Raw genomic sequence first — 26,482 nt, 5'->3', positions numbered from 1 at the left:
CCAGGTGATGATAGCCCCATGGAAAGCGCTGGGAAAGCGTTAAGCAGGAGAGACCAAAGAGCCCTCAGAATAGCAAGTGGGAGTAGTGAGGGAGGAGGAGGGATCGGAGAGCATCGAGAGATGACATAGGAGTCCCAGAAAATCGTCTATAAATTATAGAAGTAGGATTTACAGAGCCAGGGAAATGCACCAGGCAGACAGAAGCAGGCTAAGAGAACCGCTGGCCATGGAGGCCAGAGGAGAGAGGACAGCCTAGCCATTGCAGTCGCTGAGAAGATCTTGTCAAAAATGTAGACAAGCTGGGCAGAGGTCTCTCCTCACAAGCAGAGTAGGAAGCAACTCTCAAATTCTTGCCTGTAGCTTCCATTAATGACAGTGGATCTCTTATAAATTAAGCTCCTTCCTCCCCGCACCCCCATACCCTCAAAGCAGTTGAAAAGTCAAAAGAATAGTAAGATTCAACCACTGAAGATAATCTTCTAGCTGTCCTCGTTCTTTTGAACAAGACCTCTTTCACATTGGAAATGGAAAAACGTGTTGTTGCCTGCATACCATGGGCTTTCACCCCTCACCATGGACAGCTCAACACCCTCAGTACAACATGACCGACCCCCGCCCCACCCCCGATCTACTACCTGTCCCTCCAGCCTGAACCCCAAACCCTCTTCTATCTTCTCTTCCTCACTGGCACCAGATCGTCCTGGAACTTGCAAGTCTTTCTCCAATTATATCCCAGAACAAGAGCAATGAGATGAGATTCTTGCCTCATTTCTGACCTTTTGAGGGGCTTTTTTTTTTAATGCTTCCCACCTGGATGGTTCCCACCCTCTATCAGAGCATCAATGGGCACTTCCTGGAAGGCTGTGGAGAAGAAAGCATCGTGGTAATTAAGGAGCCAACTTTTCCTGTCCAATTACCATGTCTAGAAAGCAACAGAAGCCCAACCTGAATGGAGAGGCTCTTGCGGGCTGCTGGATACCCCGAGTCTCCACCCAGTGGAGGACGTCCTTCTCTGTATGCTCTTAAGTCCAGCAGTCTGCTTGTGGTTGGGTGATCAGCAGCTGCTTCCTGTTTGCTTCCGTGCTGTCTTTGGAGGCATTGCTATCTAAAATTGTGTGAGAAATAGAAACTCTGGCCTGTGAGGACCCTTTTCTATGAAATAAGTTCCTAGAAATGACCCTCCTGATTCAAGTAAATGGCCTCACAGGGATTTTGGTTGCACAAACCTCTGGCACAATTGCCTTGTCACTCTCTCTTGCCTCGCATGACAGTTTTCATGCCTCCTCTATGTTGCTAACATCTGGGGCCAGATTAATCCTTTATGTGGGCAGGGGAGAGGGCGGCTGACTGTCGAATGCATTGTAGGATGTGTGGTTGCACCTTGCGTCTGTACCCACAAAATGTCAGAGGCACCCTTCTCCCATTCAATGGTGACCATCCCAAATGTCTCTTAAAGATTGCCAGATGTCCTCTGGAGGGGTGTGTGTGTTTGTGCAGATGGGGAACTCTGAGGGGAAGACAACTGTCTAGTTCAGCTCTTTATTCTCTTCTAATGTTTTGCAGACTTCTTGGCATAGGGCCCAAGTGTCCAGTAAGGGAGGAGAATGTGAATCGTACTCTGTTTGGCAGTGGGCATTTAAAAACTTCTCTAGATGGTCACTGTATGGGAACTCCCTCTATAATCTTTTCCTCTGGGTCACATTCAAGTTGTGGAGCAAGCTCTGCTGCTTCTCTACTTCTGGGGAGACTCTATGACCCAACTTTTCTATCTCAAATTCCATGGAGGTCAATGGATTTGAAAGCAAGAAGATTTTCTGGGGACTAAGAAATGGTCCCCAGATGCTTGAGTAAAATATAAGGGAAGTATCAATGGGTCTTTGGGGATGTTAGGGGGGACAGAAGCTCAACCATGACAGGGGGTCCACTGGGCAAGGCCTCGGGTGGTGCGGAAATAGTAGAGACTTGCCAGGCTGAGATAACAGATGTCTAAGTGGATAGAGGACTCACGTGAGGCCAACAGGACTCTGGAAACCTGGACATTGTCTAAGTTCTCAGGTCCTCGGCGCAGACTGGACATCATGGACATCATGGGGGAAATAGAATCTTCAAGATTGACTGAGGCACTGTTAAAGCTTGGAGTTTAGATTAGGTTGCTTTGTTGGTTTCTGGCATGCCTGACTTCTGACTTGGGATTGGTACCATGGCAAGTACAAAGTGCTAACTAAATCAATAGTAGCTAGTATTTATTGAGTGCTTATTATGTACCAGACACTGTTCTTTCAGTTTTTGATGAATTTTCTCCTTTGATCGTCACAAAGTTCCCATGAGTAGGTCCCATTGATTGTAATCTCGTGAGTTAAAAATAAGGAACTGAAGACATATTCTCAAGGTGGTAGATGCAAGACAATAAGAATCACAACCACGTAGCACCCACTCTGAGCCAAATACTGTTTGATACTTTGCAGGCACTGATTTATTTAATTCTCACAACAACCTATTGAAAGAGGTACTATTGCCAGGCGTGGTGGCGCACACGCCTTTAATCCCAGCACTCGGGAGGCAGAGGCAGGCGGATTTCTGAGTTCGAGGCCAGCCTGGTCTACAAAGTGAATTCCAGGACAGCCAGAGCTATACAGAGAAACCCTGTCTCGGAAAAAGAAAGAAAGAAAGAAAGAAAGAAAGAAAGAAAGAAAGAAAGAAAGAAAGAAAGAAAGAAAGAAAGAAAGAAAGAAAGAAAGAGAAGAAAGAGAAGAAAAGAGAAAGAAAGAAGGAAGAAAAGAGAAGAAAGAAAGAAAGAAAGAAAGAAAGAAAGAAAGAAAGAAAGAAAGAAAGAAAGAAAGAAAGAAAGAAAGAAAGAGGTACTATTACCAAGTCAATTTTACAGATAAGAGAACCAAAGATGAATTTTACAGAAAGTGAACCACAGAGGAATTTACCCAAGAGCCACAGCTTGTACATGATCGGTTTGGACTTTGAACTTAGAGAGCTTGGCTGCAGGGTCTGTGTCATCTTGCTGGTAAGCCAAGCTTTAGAGACTCCAGGACCCCCTGTCTTCTCCACGCTCTCTAACATGAGCCACACGGTAGCTGCACATTAGTAGTAAAAAGAGGATTTGGCTGGAACGTATGGGGAGCTAGAGTGACTTCTTCACAGACAAAGCTGTGAGCTGTTGACTCCGCTTTGCATTTGCATCAAACAAGGAGACTAAGACCAGTTTCCCCATCTGGAAGGTCATTAGCTCTCTCTACAAGAGAAGCAACATTGCTCAAACAAGAACTGATGACTAAGGCTAGGCACTCTGTGTAAGGTGTCTTCAGGGAGCATCACCAGACCGAGCTTGATCAAAGGAAAAGGAGAAGGAAAAGAGAAAACTCTGTCATCGGGAAACCTATAAAAACAATTGAGAGTATTTAGCCTAGTAAAGTGTGTGGTGTAGTACAAATAGATGTCTTTAACCCTGGGATTCTGAGGGTTAGGCCAGGGAAGGATTCATATCACATGATACTTCTTGCACGTGGCAGTTGGACACAGCCCCTCTGAATGGATAGATCTCCCCTTTACTAGGTTCATGTTCCCCTATGCAGCAAAGGACTTTCTACACACCCCAGTTTAAGCCAATAGAATATTTTATTATTCTTTTTAGATAATCATAAAACTCTAAATATGGATGACATACTGTAAGATAGTAGCACATTAATGTCATAAGAATTATGCTGACATTGGAATTATGAAAATGCTCCTTGTATCCACTTACCTAAAGATGCATTTAAGAGTGAACTGACTTACAGAGAAGCCCCACCCATGAAGCCTCTTCAACATGGCTGCCCAAACAAGGTCTGAACAAAGACAAGGCCAATGACCTGCTAACACAAAAGGGGCAATAAGTCTTCAGCCTTAGACGAAGAACTACAGGTGGCTAAGGAATGCAGAAAGGAGGAGACATAGTCTTCCCTGGGAAGGGCCCCCAAACTGATGATCCAATACCACGTGGTCAGCCCTGAAACCATATACGTACAAGTATATTACAACGACCAATCAGGTTGTATATGTGTATTTAGGAATGAGAGGCCATGCATTTGAGAGAGAAAGCAAGGAGGGGCTGGAGGAGAAAATGATATATTTTAATTTCAAAAAGTAAGAAGGAAAAATGTAAGAGTGAATCGACTTGTATGGGATTTGCGTTAAAATGCTTAGGCAAGGATAGAGAAGACTGTCATAGCAAAATATTGATGGCTCTTGGATCCAGGTACTGACTGTAGTTTCCTGCTTTCTTTTGTGTCTGGAAATTTTTATAACAGAAATTATATTAATAGATTTTTAACCCTATATTAATAGATAGCGTGACAATTAGTGCATGGCTGAATTTGGCTTTGAAATTTCTGACAGTCTGTTGATAGAATCCAGCAGCTCTTACAGACACAGAATCAGTCAGGGTCCAGCCCTGGGCTTTCCCTTGGTTCTCACATTGACCTCATTGAAGCGTCCCCTTTCTTTCTACTCTTTACACTTCTCATTTGGGGGAGGGCTCTTTTTTTTTAAATTATTGGATATTTTATTTACATTTCAAATGTTATCCCCTTTCCAGTTCCCCACCCCCGAACCCCCTATGTCCCACCCCTCCTCCTCCTGCTTCTATGAGGTGTTCCCCCACCCACCCACCCACTCCCACCTCCCTGCCCTCGAATTCCCCTACATTGGGGCTTTGAGCCTTCACAGGACCAAGGGCCTCTTCTCCCATTGATGCCAGACAAGGCCATCCTCTGCTACATATGCGACTGGAGCCATGGGTCCCTCCATGTGTACTCCTTGGATGGTGGTATAATTCCTGGGAGCTCTGGGGAGTCTGGTTGCTTGATATTGTTGTTCTTCCAATGGGGTTGCAAACCTTTTCAGCTCCTTCAGTCCTTTCTCTAACTCCTCCATTGGGGACTCCGTGCTCAGTCCAATGGTTGGCTGAGAGCATCTGCCTCTGTACACTTTTAAAAAATCAAAATGTAAAAGCATGAAACCACACATGTTTTTGGGATATCATGTGATGGTTCCATACACTGGACAATGTTGAAATAAAGATAAGTCTATCTGCCTCCTCCCTGACCATTTCTCCACGGTAAAAGCATTCCAAGTCCCATTGCATCCTACAGTGCAATGGCATTCGGGGCTTTCTTCCAACACATACCAGCTATGCCAAGGAGCACTTCCAAAGGAATCTTCTTTTATCCCAGACACACCCCCTAAACCAGTAGCATCCTTGTTCAATGTTACAGGAAGGGGCCTAGCTACACTTATCCTTAAATTTGAGAGCTTCATCAGAGGGAAAGATTTAGGGTGACCACCAACTAGTAACTTGGGGGATCGACTCAGCTAGAAGGTTTTATTTTGTGGGTGAGTGTATGGGTGCGGCATGTGTGGAGGAGCACACAGAGACCAAAAAACAGTACTGGATCTCCTGGAACTAGAGTTACATATTCCATGTGTGTGCTGGGAATCGAACTCAGGCCCCTGGAAGAGTGCTCCTAACCCCTGAGCCATCTCTCTAGTCCCAAGCTATACAATTTGAAAACCTGAAGATCTGGCCTAGGCAATTGGGCCTGGATGTGTGTTGGTCCTTCTCCCAACAAATGAAGGTGGCCTCTCCATGCTTTCCTTTGAGTTTGGCACACATAACAGCCACTCTGATACATCAACCAACACAGAAATTCTCAGATGTACACGTTTCCAGCATACAAACTTGCATAAACGTGCGCATGTGCAGGAGTAGGGGCCGAAGTAAACGTGTACACATGAAGACATGAAACATTGGATTTTATTTCCAAGACCAACCCCCAAAGCTAATGAAAATGGCGCCTATGAGAGTGGCTGAGCAGGGTGGGGAGATGAGATTGTTGAACATGTGTTACCCGTGATAGAGAAACAAGATTAAACTAAGAAAAAAAAAGTATGCCAACAGTCCTGGTGGCATATTGTGACATGAGAACAATGTAAATGTTTTACACTAAGTCAGAAGATAAAATGCCATCCCTGAAAACTAAAAAAAACATGGAAAGGAATGAAAGTATCAACCTACCAGGTTGGTGGTATGAAATTAAGGAATGCCAAAACACCCCGAGATACAGGATGTTCATGGAGAAGCCATAAAACAGTGGTTTACAACCTGAGGCACGTTTGTCACCCACAGATGATGCCTGGGAACAACTGGGGACATTTTTTTGGTCACAATTGGAAAGTTGCTAGTGGCATCTAAGAGTAGGTATGATTGTAGAGGCTGCAATGCACAGTACCATCCCCACAGTAATCAATCCAGCCCCAAACGTGAGGCTGAGAAATCTTGTCCTGCAGGAGTATATTATAAAGACAAAGAGGGTTAAGGTTATCTTTTTCAAGTCTACAGTATCAGTATTGCTTCCAGCAATAACTTAGTAACCATTGAATATTCCACATTTATTATTATAGTGTTTGATGCATGTATTCATACATTCTTTGAGAAAGAGAAAATGCAATCCTCAAAGCTCTCGTGCCTGGTGCCTGATGCCTGATGCTGCCCACCTGATTGGCCATTTTACTCTCCAGTGACCTGTCCTCTGGTGGGCTTCACGAGCCCCTCGGAGCATGGCAGTCTCACATACAGACAAGCATCTTTCATAGTGGCTTGCTTCCGAGAAGCAGAACATGGAGAGCCAAATCTTCCAGTGGCACGATGTCATTCCCAATGGATTCCAACCAAAGCCATGCCTGGGCACGCTCTGCATCAAGACGGTGGTAGGAGAGACCATAGCTTGATGTAGGGATGGCTAGGTGACAGAACAGAAGACCACAAGCAAAGGAAGGTCTTGGGGTGGCTCCAGTTTATCACAGTGAGGTGCTAAGATGATGTTGAAGGGACACAGCCTCCATACTAGTGGCTGTAAAGGCCTCTGAGTCTGGAGATATAAAAGCATGGGGATTCCTAGTCATTTTTGCACTGTAACCCTTAGCTTGCCCGGCAGGCACATCGAGATTCACCTAGTGTCACCGAACCCCCAAGTCACTGCTCATTTCCAGACTCATTCCCATGTCTGTTTTCCCCAAGGGTAGTGTGACTGAGAGGGAACACTGGGGATCCACAGGAAGTAATCCCAGCAAGTGGTGCTGTCCTCCCCATCCCTCGAGCCAGAGTTTGGGAGACCCTGCCCTGAGGAGGGCACCTGTGTGCCAGTTGTTTGTAGAGGAAGCAATGGCAGGGCCAAGAAACACTTCTCTCAGAATCACTTTCCTCAGCCTTTCCAATCAGCCTAGCAACAAGAGTAAAAAAAAAAAAAAAAAAACTCTGGAAAACCTGAGCAAAATGAGGTCACAGGAAAACAGTGGGATGCAGAGGCTACGGGGAGAAGGGGGCATGCTTTCCAAGGAGCAACTATCTTCTGAGCAACCTCACCAGACAGCTTTTCAAACCTGGGGAGACAAGCAGTTGTGTAGATGGGGATAGCCCATGTTTTGCAAGTTCTAGGGTCGGGCATATTAGGAGTTTGAAAGTGAAATCACAGGATACCTGATTGTGGTGGACTTGCTCGCCTGAGCACTGCAGTCCGGTTCTCAGGGGAGATTTCTCTGGTGCTCTGTTTCTGGAAGCCTCCTTGGGCCAGGCACCCTAAGGTGAGGAAGTGAGGGAAGGCTGGCTAACGTCCCCTCCTCCATGCTAATTTGTCTATCTGGTCATGTAGAGGTTGCTGGCCTCCGCCCTCTCTGGATTCCCACCAGAACGGTGGGTATTTTCATCCTTTCCAGTCAGACCCAGTGCCTCTAGCTCATGAGTGTTGTTCTACACTCAGGGTGTGGTGGGGGCGCTCACTACCCAGATCTGAGGGAGGAGGCCAGCAGAAAGAAAACTTGTTTGGCAGAGGGAAGGAGCAAGAGAACTGATTCCCTTTGCTGGAGTCCTGGCGACTGGCATTAAATCTGAGCCGTTTATGGCAGGTCTCACTCAGGCTGCTCTGGTCTGAGGGAACTCTTGTCTCAGGGCACTTGGCAAGCAGTGGCCTGAGGCCTAGCAAATCCTATTGTTAAAACAAAACATTTTCCTTGTCATTTCTGCCCCCAGGTGTCCTAGGCCTCCTAGGCCCCAGCAAGTATTTTCTGCCACCTCTGTGGCCATATTCCCTCAGGACCATGTTGCTGCCATTTTTTCCCTTGCACTTCATGTTCATGTGATCCTGATTAACTGTCCTTCCTGACTCTCTAAGAGATGACAGACTGATACCAGGCTGGTCAGAGAGCACCTTATTTTGGGCAGAATCACCCACTCATGAGGTGAGCTGGTGTTGTAAACCGGGCCAATCAGAAACTTCCCAAAGACTTTATGTATAGCTGCTGATGGGGCTACTCTGTCTTCCACAAGAGTCAGGAAAGAGTTCCCTACATGGAGGGATACTGGAGGCAACTGCCTGAATTCTGAGGCTTGAACTCATGAGGCAGCCCAGCCAAGAGAGAAGGAGTCCTGACACCATGGTTTGAGTCCTTCCAGGAGACTCTAAATAATACATTTATAATAATAATAATAATAATAGCAAAATCTCCATTTGTCCTCTGGTCTTGCCTGGGTGCTGTTACCCAGAATCCTCTGCAAGACTATCGGTAATAAAAAGAGCATGTCAAAGGTATTCCCCCTTCCCACCCCAAGCCTTAAAGGACTGACGTCCCCAGTTGTGCTTTCAACTGAGATATGGGGGCCAAGACAAGCAGGAAGGTGGCTTGGGTACAAACCATGCTAAACTGGATCTTGTCCATGGGTATGTGCACATGAAATGGACTGGAAGCAAATGTTTTGAAAGTCTCCTAGGGTTCCGGTTATCGAGGACACTAACCGTGAGTCTGACCTGACAAAGTGCTGGACCTTTAGAGAGCTGCCTGTGCTCCCCGCCTATACTGGAAGGAAGAGGCTTAAAAAAAAAATTACCAGTTGTAGACGCCAAAAAAAACATCACCGTCATTGCATCCTAAAAGACAGCCATGGGAGGCCTCCCTATAAAGCGCAGTCTAAACTGCCGCATGTGTTAACCAAGAGACTCGTCTGCTGACAGAGAAAAAAAGAAAACATTTTCTGTTCTTGCCCAGCAGAACTTGCAAGTCATTGCTGAGGACCAGTGGTTGATAGGCGTGGCATTTCCTTTGACCTGTTGGCTGATTCCTGCTCCCCAGTTCCTCTACTGGCTAGCATGTATTGGGTGTGAGGGAGCGTGTGGGTGTGGCTGTGTGTTAGGACTGTGAGTTTTTCCATGGCTGCCCTGGCCCTGGCCCTGGCCCTGACCTGAAGGCTTGAAGAGGCCGCCGGGCCGAATCAGATTTGGGACTGGACTGCCCTGCAGCGAGAGCATGGGTTATCTGTGGGAGTAGGTGGGCCCGTGGATACATGGCCGACACTGTTAGACGCCTTCAATGTTGCCTGCTCCCTTTAGACTGAAAAGACACCTAGATTTTGGTCTAGGCAGGAGGCAGCCTTTTACCAGCCTCCTTTTCTGCTAGAGGTGACCAGAGATTCTCCCCTAAATGAGATGTGATCAAAGTGAGCCCAAGGTGGCTTTCACAAGAGGCAGCACCTATTTCTGTGTCCTCCTGTGGGGTTGGGATGTGCATGCCCGCCATGTACAATCTGAGGCTAGCCATCCTAAACTAACTCAGCCATTTGGCCAGTGTCGAAGCTTTTGACACTATAAACCCAGCAGTCTTGAGTGAATATGCATGTATATTTGCTGCTCTGGGGGGGGACTTTCGCTAATTCAGTAAATTCTAGTTGGGAGTCCATAGAAAGCATCACCTATTAAAAAAAAAATATATATATATATATATATATATGACAGCAATCCAGGAAAGCAAAAACCTATCAAATAAAAGAGCAAAAATTTGAAAAGCACAAAGAATTTTTAAAGTCTCTCATTTTAAAATGCTGTTAGCAAAGCAAGTGTCACTCGGCTTTCCAGTCCAGCTGCAAAACAGGCTGAGGTCTAGACAACATTTGGTTTGTCTTCTCCTTCAGTAAGGTTCCTGATAGGGTTAGTCAGTGATAAAGGATGCTACCAGAAACACGGGGCTATGGCTAAACACATCCACAGTGTGACCTTCAACCCCACCCCATTTCTCCTAAACTACATGCCCCTCTGAAAATGCTATTTTGGGGGCTAAGGCAGCAACATTATTTCTATTGTTTCTAAATAGCAACTCATTTCTATTGTGCCCATCATCTAGTCTGGCTTTGGCACACTCTCACCATTTCAGGAACAGTGAGTGTATGCCAATGACCCATGTACTTGGTTTTAAACTGTTGCTCGTAAATTGACCCCTTTGGGCAGGCCACAGAGCAACAAATCCTTCATGACACAGGAAAAGGAGGGAGGGAATGGCAGGCCTTACATTCGGGAGTCTTGCCCTCTGGTTTATGGAGTCATTTGTTCCCAGACATTTTGTAATCAACGTAGCAATCTGTGTCTGTGTTGCCTGCCACTTGAGGTGTTTAGAGCCTACAAAAGATTGGTGTATTAGTGGTGCAATGTTAATTGTCTGTTTATCTGAGAGCTTGATGACAAATCTGTAATGAATGTTTAAATGTCTGGGAGAATTGGATGTTGCGGTTTTTGTGTTTTGGTGGATTTAGTAAATAGTAAATCGTCAGAAATGTTCAGTGATGCAGAGTCAATGAAATTTTATTTTTTAAGGGAATAATGGGCCTGGGTCATCAAATGAAAGATGGGTAGAAGTGAAGTCTTCTACCTCAACAGCTTCTTAGACATTAATGCCTCTCCTAGCAAACTGGTATAAGGACAGCCGGTCGGCTCTGTGGGTCTTACTTGCCTTAACCATAAAAGAAAAGCTGGGCTTAATCTTTGCTAAAGACTCATCCACCTTTACAATACTGGATTAACACGAAGTTTCAGGAAACTTTTGCTTACATTTCCACCCCATTTTTAGCACTCTAGTATAATAACAAGTCACCCAGATGAATTGGAAGTCCTACCTCCCAGACCCGCTCACCCCTCCAGCTTGCCTCTCATTCCTTTACAGGATGGTAGCTGCCTCCGTATAAACAGATTGGCACCTTTTAGTTTAAGGCACTTGTCTGATTGGTTAAGTCTTCCACTTAATCAAAACTCAGCCTTGAGAGATTTTATTTCAGAACTAAGGAGGGGGACCTAAGCACACATATATTTCCAGAGAGGCTCAATTTAGGCGCCAACTCTGCATCCTTCTCCATCAGAACAACCCCACACAGGTCCTGGGATTGTTTTTTTTCTTTTTAAATCCAGGATCCCAGCCTGCACAGCCTCCTGCACCAAGTATGTCTTCCCCTGCTTAGGCCAGACTACTTCATATGGGAGACCCTCTACCAGATTTGTGTTGCTTCCAACCTTGGTCAGAGAAGCATCTTATTGTAGTGGATAGGAGTTAATGCTTTGGGGGTTAACCCCTTATTACTGTCTTATTACAAACTTATTACTGTTCAGATTGCTGACAATCAGCAACTGTGCGTGATCAGCTGCAGATGGGGTATCTATATTCATGTCCCATTCCCAAACTCAGGAAATGTCTCAGAAGCGGGGATGGAACAGAAGCGCAGGAGAAATGTGAAATGCTATACTGTAGACATGACTGTTGCATATATGAACTTAACTGCAGCTCTGGTTACCTTGTGCACAGGACTTGCATAAGATCAAGCCAGCGAAAAATTCCAGGGTGGAGAAGGGAGGGCCTCTGCAGATGCCACCCAAGGGGCTTTAGGCAGTCGATGGCTGCCAGAGAAAGCAGAGACAATTTTCTTTCCATGGCCACAGGTAGATTCCCCATGCCCTAGTAATGACCCAACGCCCAGGTGCATACAGACAGAACAAATTTGATGCAATAGGTTAAGAAAAATAAACCAAATATTTTAAAAGGACATGAAGTTGGGTGGGAGATGTGATGGGGGTGGTCCTGCAGGGGTTGGGGGGGGGAGAGTGAGGGTGAAGATGATTGAGATACATGGTATACATGTATGAAATTTTCAAAGGATTTTTTAAGAAATGAAAAGTCTTTTAGATCATTTCCAGCTTCAGCTCATTGGCTGCTGCCAATAAATTTTCTGTATTTATATCTCCATGCCAAAGATAGAACCTTAAGGCTCCTTAATTGGTGGGAAAGACATTTTCTATCAAATGATCACCAAGGGTGAATGTGGGAAGCCCCCAATCCCACTCACAGAGTGGCTTCTGTTTCTCACAACCGCCCTTGTTTTACAACTGAAGGAACTAAAATTCAGAGAGGACAAATGATTCCAGATTATATAGCTGGTCCTTCCTGCACATGAGAAAGACTCAAACCCAAGTTACCCGACTTCAAACCTCGGTGCTTTTTAAGATAACGAGCCCCTGTAGTATCATCTTTACAGTCACGAGGTTTGGCGCCAAAGCTGCTTCCCAGTTCATCACAGTGTCTTTGTGGGTCTCCAGAATAAGATATCCTAAGGCTGACTGGTCCTATTTGCTCCTCTCTGCTATATTAGCCCAGGAAGACTGGAAGGGGAAAAAAGGTGGGTTCAAATTAAATGTCTTAGTAAAATAAGCCAAGAGAAACTCCAGAGTGCTTCTGACTTTTTTTTTTGTCCCTCTGCCTATGCCCAACGTTGAGTCCTTAGGTCTGCTGCACTGTGACGGAATGCCAACCACTAACTGCCAACTGTTAACTGTTAACTGCCCAGGGCTGCTAAGCATGATGTCAGGCCTGATCATGTGACTTGTTCTGGCCAATGAGGTGCGAGGCAGCCAGCAGCTGGTTCTTCCGATTCTTTCCACTGTTGGTTTTTTCCTTCTATTCCACAAGACCATCTAGACTAGATGCTGCTGGCCATGCCAGGTCCCACAGCATGAAAGATGTCAAGCTGATCTGAAGCCACTTCGAGGAATGTGTCAATAAACCAAGGTGTGCTGTGAGCCCCTGAGCTTGTAAGCCCACCATTTGTTGTCACAGCAGAATTTAATCTGTGCCAACACGGCCTAACACTCATTTCTTTGTCTTATAAATATTTTTTTTCAGCTCTTATTGGGCACCAGGCTCTTTGGGAACAGATGCTATATCTTCCAAAGCTAGACCAGAAGTCCAGGCAGACAATGATGAAGGATTTTAGAAGGATACTATAGAAACCAAATGGAGTCCAGACTGGTTGGACTGGGCCACATGTTAATACAAGTTGGATGGGTGTCGCTCTGTACTATCGTCATCCCCACTGCTCTACAAGAAATAGTGCAGAACACGGCTGCATTTGGCATTTCTGGGGGGGTCACACTTTGGGGCCTGGAGTGGTTCTGGGGGACAAAGATAGTATCTTAAACCTTTTGTATCCTAACATTCAACCAGTACTTCCTAAAACATCTGAGTCAACAACTTACACTGACACTCAGTAGTAAGGGTCAGTTGCGTGGTCCAGAGGGGAATTATTAGTATTACTGTTATTATTATATTGTTTTTTTTAAAGTGCTTGCTGCCAAGTTTGACAGACCCAGAGTTCAATCTCAGGACCCACATGATGGAAAGAGCAGATAGACCCTGCAAGTTGTCTTCTGACTTGCACGTGTGTGCTGTGTGTTGTGATGCACAAAATAAGTAAATGTCATTAAAAGACCTTTTAAAAGGAAACCCACGGATGAGGACATGGCTTGGGGGTTATAAAAGCACATGCCGCTGCTGCTCTTCCAGAAGACTCCTAATCAGTTCCCGGCATCCATGTCAGGGGCTCACGGCTGCCTGGAACTCCAGCTCCAGAGGACCTGACACTCTGTTCTGGTTGTGCTCACACCATGATTGTGCACAGACACAAGTGTGCATGATTGAAAAAAAAATCAGAGGAACACAATACAAGAGGGGAAGATGGAGAGATGGAAGGGAAGGAGACAGAGGAAGACAGGGAGAGGAAGAGAGAGAGGGAGGTGGGGAACAGAGCCCTGTCTGGCCATATGGATGCCTTAAACGTCAGCCCTCATAGGCACCATGCCCTGTGCGGGGAGGGAGAAAGCCTTTTAGGACTCTTAGCCCCGGTAGTCCCCACGAAGCCTTGAGTGCTGCTTCTGTCATATCCCGTGGTCCATGCATACAGTCTTGGGTCAGGAGTATAGCAGAGTAGCCATGAGTGCAGGAAAGCTGAGAAAGACCTTGGCAGTATCTCCCTTACACTTGACAGTGTCTCCCCACATGGCACTGACACCAGAATTAACTCAGAAGATACAATGCCCTTCAGGAATTGTCCTACACTGAGCTGCTATAAAGAGGTGGTCTCGTTCTCGTGACAGTCGGGAAATGCAGGCTGGTGCAGAGGGGACCCATTGCAGGAACTTCTCCCCTCGCTTACAAGGCATGCCAGCATGTCAGTGAATAGCCTGATTATTGTGGTTGATCTCCAGGAACCACTGGGCCCCCCGCATAGAGGCAGATGCAGCTCATTGAGACTCTTCCTCAGCTCTGGCAAGAGATTTTGACATCTCCAGATATGTTATGGAAAAATGCTACCTGAAGCTGTCATGAGATGTTGTCACTTGTTATAGCCCCAAAGTACTCTAGAGTCACTGTCAACCTTCAACCCATGGCTGACATATCCCATATCACCACGAGAATGTCTCTGTTGCTCTCTGATGATGTGGAAGTAGGTATCCGTCCCATCTCTTTTCATCCCACCCCAAATGACCAACTTCCAGCCATTTCCTTCTTCTCCAGATCCTTGTTCCAAGTCATAGGCTTCAACCATTGCCTCTACCCAGGGGTGCTGTCGCCAGAGCAGATAGGAAACAATGTGACTGCACATATGTTAACTATGCTCTCTAGGGGAGACACTGTGGCTTAAAACTCACATTATGACCCTCAGACTTGGGCTGGTGAGATGTCTCAGTGGGAAGAGCAGGTGCTGCCAGGCTTGACAACTTGAGTTGGATTCCCAAGACCCACATAGTGGAAGGAGAGAACCAGTTTCCACAAGTTGTTCTTTGACTGTCACATGTATGATGTTAAACACACACACACATATACACACATCACAAATACTTGTAAAATTTTCAAAAAAAGCCCTCAGAGTCTGTTTTTTTGTTGTTGTTGTTTTTTGTTTTTTTGTTTTTTTTTAGGTGGTTCCATTTGTAGTCATACGAGGAAAGTCTCCTCAGGTCCTCTCACAGGCTGTCTCCTCCCAGCCTGCATTTTGAACAGGCCAGACTCCCTCCCTCGGGCCACACGTGGATGCTTTCCTCTGCTCAGCCGATGACTAAGGGGCATCTTTGGGGGAAGCATCTTTCCTGTGGTAGCCAACTGGGCAGCTGAGGGTGGCATGTCACAAATGTCATGAGGGATGGCAAAGGGCAGCAAGGAGTGCACCCCGTTCAAGCCTCCTCTTGTCAAGCTTGTTCAACTTAAATTTCCAGTGACTTCACTGGAAATTTTAAATCGTGGGATTTCTCCCACACCGTGCCCTTAGGAAACAAACACAAACAGGCAAGTCTCACAAGGGGGACCCATGTAGTTTGTTTCTGCCTGAACATTTGCAAGGGATATTAGTCTCAGAAACATGGGAAACACCTGAACATGTATGTTCAGTGTGTCCAGCTTTTCTGGAGACAGGAGGGAAGGAAAATGAAAGTACAGACAGGTTCCCTGTAGGCCAACTTTGACCTCAGCAGTTCTGACTCATTAGTGTTTACCTTCCAGCCAGTCCCTGCTACAGCTCCTTCAAAGTTGCCCCTCGATTGGCAATGAGGATACGGAGATGCACAGGTGTTGCACGGCTTGTCTGAGTGACAAGCTTGCCCGGCAGTTGCAAGATGAACAACGTGCTCAAAAAAAGAATCATGCAGACCCATGATTCTCAAACTGAACTCAAAAAACAAAAGGAAAACAAAACCTAGAGAAGGGTTGTTGTCCTATTTTATAGATGGAAAAAATGGGACTTTTTATTTAATAAATGACTTAGCAAATGCTGTTAAATCAGGGTGTCTCTGCAGGTGAGACGTGGATACGTCAACCCTCCCAGCCACCCTGTGTGTGGAAGGAAGAAGCCTTGGGGAACAGGTCTCGGCCCAGGCAACCAACAAAGAGACTCAGACTGATCCTATGGGCAAAATGTTAGGGGTGACAAGTGTCACATTGCAGGCTCATAGTAGGGAGTAGAATAGATTGGATCTGCATAGTGAGTGAGTAAGGACAGACACTGTCCTGTCTCCTCACAGATGGCTGCCTTCTGGCTCCAGGGCTCTGGCAAGCAACCCTGTGCTATGGCCATGACCTACTTTTCGTTCAGCCGGTTATAGCCGTATGGCCTATTTCTTTCCTGCAGAATTATTTCCTAACACTGGTGGGTATGACATGCTGAGCACAGCATTTATACACTTGGATGTGAAGAAAGAAAAACCCCTTTAAACTCGCAGAATCACATTCTGGAGCCGGGAAAAATTAAGATCAGAGTCTCAGATGGTTCTCTGCTTGCTTTCACATTGGTTTCCTTTCTACAACTGCCCCAAGTTGTGTGTGTGTTTTAAAGGCTGTGGGCTGCTGTACCAAGCGCCTTCCTAACTAATACCTATTAGAATACAGTCTTTCCCAAGCTTGCTTTGCACAGTGGCATCTTAACTTGCTAATAAAATCCCATTGCCCGCAGAGGGCCCTGCAGCGGGATTCGAGGGAAGAGAGTGAGAGTGGTGGTGAGTGACGTTAAGGTGGTAATTAGGCAAGGTAATTAGGCCCTGTTGAAAGAGCTGAGCTGCAAAGTGCATGGTGATAAAGGGGCTGCCTAGACAACTAAATGGGTGTAATTAGATACAAAAGCTCCCATTCTCTCTTCCTTTCTGCTTCTCAAAATTTTTTGATTCTCAAGTTCAAACCTGCAGGTCCTTTTTTTTCCCCCTCTGCGCCCCAGAGACCTGGGGAATGTTCTGTCCCTCAGCTAGCAACCTCCCCCTAGTCTGAGCCTTAGAGTCCCTTATCCTTTTCTCTACCTTATTGCCACACTCTCCCAAAACAGAGCTGCAAACTTTAAGGATTCTCAGAGCAGACGGATTTCAAAATCAGCCAGCCTGGAAGTCAAAAAGCTTATACACTCCTGAGGGCCGGGAGCTCTTAGTTCCCGACTCTCCTTGGAAATTGATTGGATGCTCCATCGGCTTTGGAAATGGGGCTCCACCCACTGTGGGTTTTACTCCTGCCCCAGATGATCTTTTCAACACACAAATTGGAACGCATCATTCTTTTGCTCAAAGTCCCCCGGGACTTCCCAGTGTACACACAGTGGCCCCTAGGCTCTTTCCCTGATGTCAGTGTCCTCAGGGATCTGACCTCTTCGGCCGCCTCGTTCTCCGTCTCCACGCCATGATGCCGCGAGCCTGCTTTGGTCTGACTCCCCTGTTAAGTTTCCAGCCTATCCGCGTCTCTGCACTCGGGACATTTGCAGTGGCCAGTCCTGAAGGTGAAATGTCACCTCCCCACAGAGTCTTCTTGCTTCACCTTTGCCAGCTGTTCTGTCTCCTTGGTGCTTTTGTTTACTTCAGACCACTAAACCACAACCGGAACTACCTATTGTTTGTCTCTTGTTCTCCGCCTCCCAGCCGGCTGCAGGCTCCCCTTGAGAGTAAATGGTCTTTTTCACTATTAAAGGGATACATCTGGAGTCCTTCAAACAACGGTGAGCTGAAACAGCAGCAGCAGCAACAACAACAACAACAACACATTACTATTTCTTCTATACCTTTCTTGGGCAGCCACGTTAATTTTTCAACGCCTGTGAATTTGCCTCCGATTTCAGCAATCACTCCCGACCCAGGCCTTCGCATTACTTTCTTGGGTTTATACTTGCTACTTTTTTTTTTCCCCTATCACAAACTCCGGGACCAAAAGTAACTCGGGGGAGAAAGGCTTTATATTACCTTAAGGGGCTATCACCAAGGGAAGGCAGGAGCTAAAGCAAAAACCTGGAGGTGGGAACTGAAGCACGGAGGGGTGCTTACTGGTTTACTCCCTGTGGTTTACTCAGCTTGCTTTCTTATCTGTTTTGTGTTTTTGGTTTGTTTGTTTGTTTGTTTTCAAGACAGGGTTTCTCTGTATAGCCCTGGTTGTCCTGGAACTCACTTTGTAGACCAGGCTGGCCTCGAACTCAGAAATCCACCTGCCTCTGCTTCCCGAGTGCTGGGATTAAAGGTGTGCGCCACCACATCAGGCTTCAGCCTGCTCTCTTATGCCACCCGCGACCACAGGATGGCACCACTCACAGTGGAATGGGCCCTCTATGGCAATCATCAGTAAAATGTTCCGTAGATCTGCCTACAGGGCAATCTGATGTCAGTCATTCCACACTGGGAGTGAGGTTTCTTCTTTCTGGATGACTCCTGCTTCTGTCTAGCCACCCCACAACACACATGGACTTGAGTCATTCACTCACTAGCATCTATGAGGAGTCCATAAGCCCAGCTCAGAAGGGCACTTTCACCAAGTCTAACACCAAGTTTCTAACTTAATGGGAAAGCAGGCGAACAACTCAGTAAGGTGGTCCCCCGGACACAGTAGTACAGTAGAGAACTACTTACTGTATGCCGCAAGGGATGGAGAGGGTAGAGATAAGTGATGGCAGAGGTGGAGAGGGTGGGGTGGAGGAGGTGTAGGGGTGAAAAAGTAGAGGATGGAGAGGCTATGGGTGTAGGGGGTAGGAATGGAGAGTGTAGGGTTTGAAAAAGTAAGGATGAATCGTTTAGAAATGGAGAGGATAGGGTAGAGAGAATGCAGATGGAGAGGACCAGTGAAGAGGGTCAGGGTGGGGGTGATGAGCGTAGAGTTGAGAAAGCCAGGGTAGGGTTAAAGAAGGTAAGCATGGCATGCAGGGGAAGAGAGGGTGGGAGTGAAGAAGGGTTGGGATGCTAAGGTGGAGAGGGTAGGGATGGAGAGTGTATTTTTGGAAAGGTCAGGCATTTCCATGCCACTAAAGGTTCTGGCCAAACTTCCCATAAATGGCTCTCGAGCAACTGTCTCCAGGAGTTCCCAAGAAGATAAGCAGTGTCCGAGGGGAGTCTCGGATGGATGAGGTCGTTCAGATCCACAAGCTAAAGAGCTATGCCGGCGAGTTTGCACTGAGGTACAGCTTGTGAACCAGATGGTGAGGCAGGCATTTCAGAGGTGCGTCAGTGGGGACTGAGTCCCTGCTTCATCCGTCTCTAAGGAGCTAAGTGACCTTGTTTCCTCTTCTCTGGCTGGCTGGCTTGTACTTAACGAAAACCAAACTCTCCATACTTTGATTTTTCCGTAAGCATCCAGGCCCTCCACCCATCGCCCCACCCACTCCATGAGCACCAGTGAATTGGATGGTCACATTTTTCCTAGCAAAGCAAGTGTTCTGGAAAAAAAAAATTGCAATTAGTGGGAAATCTTTGCTCTGATATGGTCATAACTTTGAAAGGGAGGAACTGAGACTATAAATAGGAAAACACAGGTTAGCACCATGTCTTATATTACTAATCATCATGCCCAGGTCAGACTATACACCCCAAGGTGATGTTACCGTCAGGCCAGAGACCCTTTGTTCCATATTTTTTCTTTTCTTTTCTTTTTTTTTTTTTTTTTTTTTGGTTTTTCAAGACAGGGTTTCTCTGTGTAGCCTTGGCTGTCCTGGAACTCACTTTGTAGACCAGGCTGGCCTCGAACTCAGAAATCCGCCTGCCTCTGCCTCCCGAGTGCTGGGATTAAAGGAGTGCGCCACCACGCCCGGCCATATTTTTTCTAATAGTGTCTACCACTTTCTAATTGTAAGACATCCGCCTGCAGCAGTGCTTTTCAAGATTCCTAGTGCTGCGGCCCTGTAATTCAGTTCCTCAGGTTGTGATGCCCCCAACCATAAAATTACTGTCATTGCTACTTAGTAATTTTGCTACTGTAATGAACCACAATCGCATACTATATGAATCATAATATCTGTGTTTTCTGATGGTCTTCAGTGACCCCCGAGGAAGGATCTTTTGACCCCCCCCCCAGGGGTCTCAGTCCACAGGTTGAGAACTTCTGATCTACAGCATGGCAGGCACTCTGCCTCTGGCCTGATACACAGACACCTTCCGAGGTTACTGTATCCATGCGGACGGACAGAAAGATGCATCGTGAGAGAGATGAGTTTAGATGAGTGCAAGAGTTTAACCTGAGGGGCTGGAAATATTCTGAATCAGTAAAGTGCTTGCCACACACGCGTGAGGACCTGGCTCTGGATGCTTAGCACTTACTGAATCCAGGCCCAGCGATGCACTGCATGTGCACTGCCACATGGAAGTGGAGTCAGGGGATCCCTGGAACTTACTGGCTGGCTAATCAAGGGGCTCCAGAGTTAGTGAGAGACTCTATTTCAAAAAATACAGTGAAGAGCCAGTTCAGAAAGACACCTGACACTGACCTCTGACCTCCCACATGCACACAGCCACGTGTGCACACGTGGCTCATAAACATACACATCATCTCAAATACACATGCACAGAGAGAGACATGAACACACACATAAGCATACACACAGACACACAAACACACCCATACTTGCGCATGTCCATATGTGCACACACTCAAACATAGATATCTCCTCATAAACGCGCACACATACACATGTGTGTGCACATGCATGCTACATGGAGGCTGCTTAGGGATCACAGTTGTGGGGGAGCTCTTTGAGTCCATCTTTTCAGGAAATGGACTAACTGGACAGTTGGTAAGGCATCAGCGGAACCATGGTAGAAAGCTACTCTCTCATGGCTCAGGGCTGAGGTGGGGTTGGGACTGGATGAGGACACTGAAGAAGAGTCAACACGGGCGTGGCAAATGCAAAAACTCTTTTTGGATGGGCAAAGCTGCCAGCATCTATAATACACCCGCCCCCATACCTAGTGTAGAAGTTCAACAAGAAATAAGTGAGGCTGAGATGTCCGTAGCATAGCTTCTTGCCTGCTCACAAGAAACACGGCATAGCTTGGGTGTAGCATGCTCAGAGTATGTGGCGTCACCTGGCTGATAGCGAGCTGAGGTTCTACACCAGGACAGGTAAGATGCTGAGAACGGAAGCAGCATCTCCCTAGCTCTGTTCCTGACCCGGGAGTGACAGCTGTGGGTTACTGCCCGGACACAACTCTGAATCGGTTAAGCAGAGGTGGTTCGTTGAGTCGGCATTAGTCTATCCAACCGAGTGGTCCTAGAATGGACTCCTCTGAGGTTGATGCGGGAAGGGCCGCTCTGAAAGCCTCTCAGAAATCTTGGAGGTGTGCAGGGGAAGACAGCTAGGAGGAGCTTAGTATTTCCTGAGAGGCAGAGGCAAACCCAGAGCAGGAAGTCTATCCAAAAGGGTCAGCTGAACAGAGCCTGAGTAGGTTCTGACTGCCCAGGATTGTCTCGTGGGTAATTCCATAACTACCCTTGTGTACACATCTGGCTACTGTCCCTCTGTCTCTGCATGTCTGGGGAAAGATGGCACAGCAGGCACAGATGTTCAGGTCTGATGATCAGGATAAAGTGGGAGGAGAGAATGAAAGAGTATGAGCATACGCACATACACACACCCTGGTATTTAAAAGTCACTGTAGCTGGGCAGTGGTGGCACATGTCTTTGATCCCAGCACTAGGGAGGCAGAGGCAGAAGGATTTTTGAGTTCGAGGCCAGCCTGGTCTACAAAGTTGAGTTCCAGGACAACCAGGGATACACAGAGATAAATAAATAAATAAATGTCACTGTATGAATATACTTTAACAATAACTTAGACTTATGCTACATGAACATTTGTGGAATCTTAGCATACTGCAAATTCAGCCAATCTGCTCTAGACACTAACGTGTAGACTACTTATTGTGCTGTAGAACATCATGAGGGGGGATTAATTTAAAGGAAACGGCTCCAATTAAGAAATTAGCTGAGCCGGGCGTGGTGGCGCACGCCTTTAATCCCAGCACTCGGGAGGCAGAGGCAGGCGGATTTCTGAGTTCGAGGCCAGCCTGGGCTACAGAGTGAGTTCCAGGACAGCCACGACTACACAGAGAAACCCTGTCTCGAAAAGCCAAAAAAAAAAAAAAAAAAAAAAATTAGCTGAAGGTTCATTGCAGTGCTATTTTCAATAGCAACATATCTTACATTTAATGCCCAGCAATAGAGGCAATGTTATGCAAATTGTTTCCAACCAACTCCATGCAGTATTACACTTGTCACAATGGGTTGTTCCTGCCAAAACTCAGCTAAAATTTAGTTGCTAATGTAACTGTGTTGGAAGACTAGATCAATTCTCCCAGGAAACAATTATCCTGAAACTGGACTACTAGAACGTACATGGCTCAGGCTCTGCTGTGGTTGCACACACCTTTAATCCCAGCAGTCAGCAGCAGGTAGATCTCTGAGTTTGTGGCCAGCTTGGTCTGCAGAGCAAATTCCAGGAAAGCCAGGGGTACACAAAGAAACCCTGCCTCAATTAACCAAATAACCAAGTGAATAAATACTTAAATAAATGCATAAATAAATGTGCATTCATGGCTCCCTTTGAATGGATGAATGAATGAACGAACGAACGAATGAATGAATGAGAAGAAAAGTGTGTGGTTCCTTTTGCCTTCTCTTATATGTGTGTCCACTCACTGCTACTGTTTGTCCACCAAACCACGCCACCTATGGTGTTTGAGCACAGCATGGCGCTCTCACCAGACATATCCACTCAATCTTGTAACTTTCTGGCTTCTAGTTAAAAGAAACTCTTTTCAAAACAGAACTGCCACGTCTCAAGTGTCCTGTGAAAGCAAAAAGGAAATGACCTTAGACAATATGTTGTATTTGGTTCTCACAGTGTATAACCACACAAATAGATTAAATTGGTTCAAAGACCATATGATTACATTGAGCGCAGAAACGATGGAAAGATGATTGGACTTCTCGATGTCAGCACTGCTGGGATTTCTTATTACAGTGTGTGCATGGGTTTACACACGACTCAGCACGGATGTGGAAAATCGAGAATAACTCTTGGGAGTGGGGTCTCTCCTACCACTGTGTGGGCCCTGTGAGGTTGTGTGACAGCGAACACCTTTGCCTGCTGTTTCAGATTGGATGACGGTTACTGTGGGAAAAGGGTTATTCTGTACTATCAGGACATTCAGTAGCAGCAGTGATCTCTACGATTCGATGTCACCTCCAGCCCCATCTCCCCTAGTCACCCCAAATCTTCCAGAGAGAGAGATTCATGTTTAGTTGACAGCGACTGGCGTAACACAATATTCCACGTGAGCTTGACCAGATCTATTTGAAAACTTTGTGTGTTGACCGGAGGTATGGCTCCGCTGTAGAGTGCTTGCGTAGCGTGTGTGAAGCTCCATCTTCAGCCTCCATCTTCTCCTCCCCACAAGCCTACCCGGAAGTGAATATAATATTGCACAAAAACAAGAAAGTAACTGTGGTAGCTGAAGTCTGTGTGGTAAAGTCTGAGGTGTAGCTTATGTTTTCTGATATTTTAGCAGTAAAAGCAGCCCAATGTGAAAGCAGCTTGAGTTAAAATGTGTTTTGTTTTGTTTTTAAGAGTCAGAGCAATGTATTATCCTAGAGACACTAGCTCCATCGGACAGACTAATGGTCATAATTTCCTTGATCCCTCTCGATTTCCTAACACTCCACCAGGAAGCCCTGCCTCGCTGTATGTGTCCCCACATTGGGTGTGTCAAAATCACCAACTCCACTTACAACATGCCTCCCAGGACTCTCTTTGCCACTTCTGATACTCCTTTAACACCAGTAAAGGTTGAGTTCAGGCTCAGAATCCAGGCCTTCCCAGAAAATCCCACAGCAAGAGGTCCGCAGCCTGTCTGGACGGTGTGAAGCATAGCTGTACTGGATGGTTTTGTGTGTCAACTTGACACAAGCTAGAGAGAAAGGAGACGAACTCTTGGCTGAGGAAACACCTCCATGAGATCCTGCTGTCAGACATTTTCTCAACTATTGATGAGTGTGGGAGGAGGGCCCAGCCCACAGTGCCACCCCTGGGCTGGAGGTCCTGGGTTCTGTAAGAAAGCAAGCTGAGCAAGCCACAGGAAGCAAGCCAGTAAGCAGCACCCCTCCATGGCCTCTGCATCAGCTCCAGGCTCCAGGTTCTAACCCTGGTTGAGTTGCTGTCCTGACTTCCTCCAGTGAGGGACTATGAGCTGCGAGAGTGGCCTGATATAAACCTCTTCATTCCAATTTGACTTTTGGCCATGGTGTTTGGTCGCTGCAATTGAAATCCTAAGAAAAATGTCTGAGGCTCAAACGGCTTTGACGGTGGGTTCTCCACAGCGAAACCCACTGTGAGCCTTCGTTGACTTTGGCCAGCTGTCTACCTGTACCTGGGAAACACCTTTAACCTGCTCTCGTATCCGTCTGACCTCTTGGTTTTTAATGCTGGAGGCTGATGAATGACTGGGAAAGAGTCATCCCTTTCTGCCCACCAATGCATGAACAGTTTTGAAATCCCCTCACCCCCATTACATTCTGACGGATGCTTTTGGGTGCCTTGGTACCTCTGCAAGGCCAGCTACAGAGTGAGTGCCTCGGGGCTAAGGAGATGGCTCAGTCTGTAATGTGCTTTCCATGAGAGTAATGAGGACCTGGCTTTGCATCCCCAGTCCCCATGTGAAAAGCTGGGCAGGGTAGCATGTATCTGTGATCCTAGCACTGGGGAGGTAGAGACTGGAGTCACTACCCAGTTAGCCTTGCTGAACTGGTGAGCTCCAGGGCCAGGAGAAGGCCTGTCTCAAGTTTGGGCAGTGGAGTGGGGTGGGCACCTGTGTCGGTCTAAATGAGAAATGACCCCGTTGTCTTCCACGTTTGAATAAATGATACCCAATTAATGGTGCCGTTTGGGAGGTTTAGGAAGTGTGGCCCTGACAGAGGAAGTATGTCATGGATGGTGGCTTTGGGAGTTTAAAGACTCAAACCATTTCAGAGTTTGCTCTTTCTGCTTCCTTATGGCTGTTCAAGATGTGAGCTTCCTGCTCCTGCCACCAGGCCTGCCTGCTGCTGTGACTCCCAGTCGGGATGGATTCTTACTCTTGTGGAACTGTAAGCTCAAGTAAACATTTCTATTAGTGGTCTTGGTTCTGATGTTTGATCTCAGCACTAGAAAAGTAACACAACACTTGGCATTGACCTTTGGCCTTTATGGAAGGACACGCACGCGCGCAAAAGAGAAGGTGGGAACTTATGATGGGTGTCACTTTATTGTACTTGTAAAAACAAGCTGGTGACAAGCCATTCGGGCCTGGACTCTACACACTGATGCAGTGGCTGTGTCGCCTAGGGCACTGATAAACTTTGGGGTTCAAGCAAACACCTCTGAACTCCAGAGATCCTATCACTTTGTGATACATACCAGAAGGAACCTCTATGTTCGTTGTTGAAATGAAGGCATCATGAGGTTGGAGCTATTGTTTTCAGCAGAAACCAGTAAAATCTGACCCGGGGTCTTGATGCTGAAGAAGACTGACCAATTATGGCAAATAACGTTTTCCGTGTGGCCACGCTTGTTTGAGCAAACTACTTCTGGAGTGTGTGTGTTTGAGAAAGCCTAAGGGGAACAGGCGAGCTCACTGTGTTTCACCTGAGCATTTCCTGAGCACTGAGGGACCGATGCCACAGCGGGTATTATTTGTCACACTGTAAGACTTACAAAGGAGCTCACTGGGAGTGCATATGACATGCAGAACAATGACTACTAAGTCAAAAACTGCTCCTAGAACCTTCATGATGCCGCTTTTCAAAGCCAGACCTGGGATTTCTGTTGCAAGGAGAGGACATCCAGTGAATGGCTTCAAACAGCTTTGATGTCCTCTCAGATGAAACTGATTTCTTCTTTCTCCATGAAGAGAAAAGAAACTGCATACATGCACTCAGCATGGAGCCTCCGGAGAGGCAGTTTTGGACTCCATGAATACAGTAATACCTAGGAAGCAAAGACCCTAGGGTGGAGGGAGTAGGGTGCTTGCCTGGCATATGTGATGTCCTGAGTTCAGTCTTCCACATCTAAAGGTGAGGAGGGGCAGAGCACTCCTTCATGGAGCTGACATTCTAGGGAAGATGGAACAACGGGCTAGGGAGGTGGGTCAGTGAGTCAGGTGCTGGCCATGCAATCATGAGGCCTGAGTTCAGATCCATAGAGACAGTGGGAAAACAGGGCATGGCCTTGTGTTTTTAGGCCTGTGACCCTGACATGGGTGAGTGTCTTAGTCAGGGTTTCTATTCCTGCACAAAACATCATGACCAAGAAGCACTTGGGGAGGAAAGGGTTTATTCAGCTTACACTTCTACATTGCTGTTCATCACCAAAGGAAGTCAGGACTGGAACTCAAGCAGGAGCTGATGGAGAGGCCATGGAGGGATGTTCCTTACTGGCTTGTTTCCCCTGGCTTGCTCAGCCTGCTCTCTTATAGAACCAAGACTACCAGCCCAGAGATGGCACCACCCACAAGGGGCCCTCCCACCCTTGATCGCTAATTGAGAAAA

Source organism: Mus caroli, unplaced genomic scaffold (genome assembly GCF_978045245.1).
Source record: "Mus caroli unplaced genomic scaffold, Mus_caroli_1 scaffold_16, whole genome shotgun sequence".
Lineage (NCBI taxonomy): Eukaryota > Metazoa > Chordata > Mammalia > Rodentia > Muridae > Mus > Mus caroli.
This window is presented reverse-complemented; position numbering follows the sequence as displayed.